Source organism: Octopus bimaculoides, chromosome 14 (assembly GCF_001194135.2).
Source record: "Octopus bimaculoides isolate UCB-OBI-ISO-001 chromosome 14, ASM119413v2, whole genome shotgun sequence".
Classification (NCBI taxonomy): domain Eukaryota; kingdom Metazoa; phylum Mollusca; class Cephalopoda; order Octopoda; family Octopodidae; genus Octopus; species Octopus bimaculoides.
The window spans coordinates 45,883,572-45,889,169 of NC_068994.1; positions in this window are offsets into that span (position 1 = coordinate 45,883,572).

The following is a 5,598-nucleotide window of genomic DNA, read 5'->3' on the forward strand; positions in this document are numbered from 1 at the left end:
GAGAGAGAGAGAGAGAGAGAGAGAGAGAGAGAGAGAGAGAGAGAGAGAGAGAGAGAGAGAGAGCGAATTGTTGTATTCAGTAGGTTGAATGACTAGAAACTCTCACAAGCCGAATGAAATACAGTTTTCACTCACATGATTGAATAAATTACAGGACAGAAATAAAAATATTCGATATTGAATGTTTTTATTTTTTCTATGTTATGTTAATGCTTTTCTTTTTCATGGCGTGGCCCCCATCATGGTACAATCTCTAGCTCAAACACTTAACAATAAAAGTAAAAATGAACAAGAATTGTAAAGTGGAAATATATTGATAGGATCTCGCAATTAAATCACTTGTGCTATGTAATTTATTTTAATATGGGGTAGGACCGCCTTTGGTAGTAATTACAGCTTCAATTCTACGAGGTATGGACTGGTACAGTTTGAATTGTTTCCAAAAGAATTTTTGTCCATTCTTCAGCTAAAATAATCTCCAGTTCTTATAATGATGATGGTGGAGGATATTGACTCCTTGCTTGTTTTTCTAAATGCACCATAAATGTTCAATAATATTGAGATCTGGGGACTGTGGTGGCCAGATAAGATGTTCAACGTCACTAGAATGTTTCTCATGCCATTCAGTAACAACTTTAGCTGTGTGAATTGGTGCATTATCATCCTGAAAGATTGCGTTTCTCTCCGGATATAGTTCCGCAAGCATAGGATGAATTTGATCAGATAAAATGTTTAAATAGTCTTGACTATTAATTCTGCCATGAAGGGAAACTATTGGGCCGGCGGATTTCCAAGGTATAGCTCCCCCCTCCAGATCATCACAGATCTCCCTCCATGTTTAATAGCTGGAAGAAGTCAGTCGGGGTCAAATGCTTCTTGTGGCTGTCTCCACACGCATACTCGGCCGGTGGTCAGAAATAAGATAAAGGATGTCTCGTTCGAGAAAATAACATTCTTCCACTGCTCTAGGGACCAATTCTGTAGGTTTTTACTCCACTCTAAAAGCTTTGCAACGTTTTTTTTTTGAAAATAGTGGTTTTCTGATTGCAGCTTTCCCGTGAAATTCGGCTTTGTGCAGCTCCCGGCGAACAGTTTTTGTGAAAACTGGGTTCTCGAGGTGGTGATTAACCTCTGCAGTAATTTTGGGGCCTTACTTTTGTGATCGTTTCTAACAATTCGCGTAAGAGTCTGACGGTCCCTATCTGAAAGTTTTAGTTTTCTTCCGGAGTTTTGTTTCTCAAAGGAGCAAGCGACATTGAGAGCTCTGCGAAGTGAATTGTACATTAATCATAATAACAGTTCCTTTGAATATTTGTCCCAAGACCAGTACTTTCTAAGGGGTGTGGAAGTCGATCACATCGGCCTTAGTACCCAAATTGTATTACTTCAACAACCCCGACATTTTGTCCGGCCTGCCAACTCACCGTCTTGTATAGTAATAATAGTGATAATAATAATAATAATAATAATAATAATAATAATAATAATAATAATAATAAAAACAATAATAATAGTAGTAGTAGTAGTAGTAGTAGTAGTAGTAGTAGTAGTAGTAGTAGTAGTAGTAGTAGTAGTAGTAGTAGTAGTAGTAGTAGTTGTTGTTGTTGTTGTTGTTGTAATCTATTCTATAATCGAATGAAACATGATTAAGAAAAATGTCTATGCAAATTTTACTCCAGAATTCTGAAGTGAATAAGGAATTTTCAAAATTCCAGTTTATACGTAGTTTTTCTTTTTTAAAATATGGGTCTCTCTCTTCTTTTCTCAGTCAAATCATAAAACTCATTCCTATTCACCACGATATCTACTTCCTGTCTTCATTTTTTTAAAATCATGTTCTTTTTCACTTCCGGTCGATATTAAAATATCACATGATGCGTATGCAATTTTCACATTAACGTCTCGTACATGCAAATGCACAGTAATCGTTAATAAATCATAACAAAACACCAACAAAAGGATAAATAATTATGACATTCATAATAATTTTGCCTTTATATTTATTATAAAATTTAATTATGGCAATAATGTACAAATACGAATTCCTTTTAACATGTCATTTTGATTCAGTTAATGAATGATATGAATAATAATAACGACTCAGGTATAATAATTTCAAACAAATCGGTTAGTTTAGCGTGTGACTGGAACGAAAGTAAAATGAAAACACGAAAGGAAACAATGAAATATACTTCATTTCTGTATAATTTATAAATGTAATTTGAATATATCAGGGACCAGCGGTGAACAGCTTATACTGAGCAATGTATATATGTATATATATATGTAAATGTGTGTGTGTGCGTGCATACATATGCATACATGCATACATACATATATATATATATATATATATATATATATATATATATGAAAATTATATATAGTATATATATAAATATATAAATATATATATAAATATATATTTGCATATTCGTTGTATTAACATCCTCTCTACAATAGATAGAAGGCCTGAAATTTTGCGGGAGTAGGTCTGACGATTTTAGCAATCTCATTATTTAACAAATACTTATTTTACCGCCTCCCGCCCCCTAAAGGATGGAAGGCAACGTTGGTCTCGACGGAATTTGAACTCAGAACGTAAAGACGGACGAAATGTCACTCAGCATTTTTCTATCATGGAAAAGACTCTACATGATCGTCACTTTCTTCGTTGTATTATTATCAATACACTGTAATATTTCCATGAGAGACTTACGTAAGAGAAAAAAACTATGTTGTGCGACTATATTTCATGTAATATATATATAAAATACTATATATATAACATTATTTAATGATTGATTATTATTTTGTCGGTAGCAAAATTTTCCACATTTAGCATGGTATCAAATTATTTGGTTACGTATTATATCATAAGCATATGTAGAAATTGGGAACAGTTTGTTGTTTGCATTTCCGCTTCCGTTTCGTGTTTTCTTCTTTGTTCTTTTACAGTTGTTTCTTTACGTATATGTGTTTTAAATTACTGTTTTAGTTTGCAATTGAAAAAAAAGTAAAATTTGAAATGTGAAAATGCAAAATCGTAACAAATAAAACTACTTATTATTTATAAATGTATAGGAAATACATACATACATACGTACGTACATACGTACGTACATACGCGCGTACGTGCGTAATGTATGTATGTATGTATGTATGTATGTATGCAGGAGACAACCAATGTGTAGATTATATATGCAAGCACGTTATAAATATACTTCTTTGTATACATTAACATCGATAAAATCTAATGTATATGCATACTGCAGCAAAAATTTGTTTAGATTAGTATGAACGTAAAAATGAAAAATTTTTAATCTGGTATAGCAGAATAGATGTGAATTTATTTTTTAGGGTTAATCTTGAGTTATGTTGTTCTAGTAACTGTAGGGGTATCATTATTACTACTACTACTGAGCCAAGTCTTTATTACATACATTTAGTTCTATAATTACAGATGTCACCAATCTGAGTCACTTCAACCGCCATAAAGTCTTTACTATCATCACTGGGCTGCCTTCATTGCAATCACCATTGAGTCGTTGTAACTATCAATGATTAGCTTTATTATTATCCTTTTTATTATAGGCACAAGGCCTGAAATTTTAGTGACGAGGCAGGTCGATTACATCCACTCCAGCGCTGATTCAATGCTTATGTTATCGACTCCGAAACGATGAAATGCAAAGTTGACCACGGCAGGATATGTAATCAAATCGTAAAGAGCCGGGGCGAAATGATGGTATTTTCTCTGATGTGCTAACGATGCTCCCGTCTCACGCCTTTGAGCTGCATTATTATAATTACCACTGATTTGTGCCATTAGAATCACCACTGAGCTTTCACAACCATTATTGAGCTTTTTACTTCTGATCATTACCGAGTTTTGTCTTTAAAACCACCATTGAGTCTTTACAACCATCGCTGAATATTTACAACTATTACTGAGTCTTTACAAGTATCATTGAACCACTTCGTTATTATCAATACTGAGCCTTGTCATTACAGCCGTCACTGAGTTGTGTCTTTACAACAAGCGTTGAGTTTTCACATGCTTCATTGAACTGTTGTTTCATTATGATAACCACTTACAACTACACACCTTCCTGTCATTGAAACCATTACTGAGTTCTGTCATTAAAACCTCCATTAAACAGTTTTATTATTACGAACAACACAGAGATGTAATAATATAGCCATAAAGTAACCAGAATTAAGCTGCTTTATTAGATCAGCCGTCGAGTTCACGTTGCGATCATTGCCGAGATCTTTCATTGCAATCAATTGAGTTAGCATTACAAGCACAAATTATTTGCTTTATTACAACTAACGTTGATCTATGTCATTCAAGCAACTACAAACAGAGCTATTTCATTATAACTAGCACCAAGATATGTCATTTCATCCAATACGGATCTTTCGTTGCAAGTATCGTTGAGTTGTTTCCTTAAAAACAAAATTCATCTGTCGCTTGGCATAAGGTGTAGCTATCATTACAACCATTAAACTGCTTCACATCAAATTCTGCTAGTTCGTTAGAACCAATACGATTTGTGTCGTAAAAGCGGACACAGAGGTAACAGTGCAAATACTGCTGAACTTACAATTTTGATCAAATTATTTGATTCTGTGATGTTTGTTCTGATGTATTTCAGAATTTCATTGACATCTTTTTTTTCTTTTTTTTTTTTTCGTTTCTTGGTTCAATTTCCATCGATCAACCTTTTTAAGGTTGCAAATAATATCGCTATCGTTCTCCTGTAGTCTTACCTTTATTCTGTTGTAGGTTGGCTTTTGTTCATCTGCCATATCGCTAATAGGTTTATCGTCTTCTTTTAGATCGTCTATATGTCCCTCATCAAATAAACTACCACTGCTCCTTTCCTCTGCTATGAGATTACTCATATTAGTAAGAACTGTATCTTCATTCTTATCTATGCTGCTATTGTTCATGACCCGTCTTTTGATAGCTTCGAGCTCTACTTCTGTGAAATAACACAATTCTTTTCTTATTGCTCTAGCTTGATCACATGGTCGCTGTTCCGTGAGTTGAAACAATCCCTTTTCTCTCCAATGATCATATATACGTTGTCGGTAACCCCTAATTTGAGCATCAGTTTCATCTACCGAGTTGCTCAGGTAGTAACACTCTATGACCACAGCATTAATTTGTTTGTTCCATCTACGCCGTGTGTGGTGGTCCCTTTCTGGATATCGACAGGCTGGAGCCGGACCAGAATCTTTGAGCCTACCGGGTGTATCACTGTCACCGTCATTGGCTTCAGTTTCATTACCTCTATTATTCACAATATTTTGTTTTTTAATTGTCACTCATATGAGGTAGCGATTATCAGGTTGCGCAATTAACGGTGTTTTTATTGTGACACCATCACTAGATGTATCATTTTTAGCCCATAAGGAGACTCCACCCGTTTCCTTTCATTATTATTATTATTATCATTATTATTATTATTATTATTATTATGATAAATAATGAGAAAGATGAGGAAGAGAAGCATAAAGTTGACAATGAAGATGTAAAAGTTGTTGGTGATGATGATGATGATGATGATGATGATGATGATGATGATG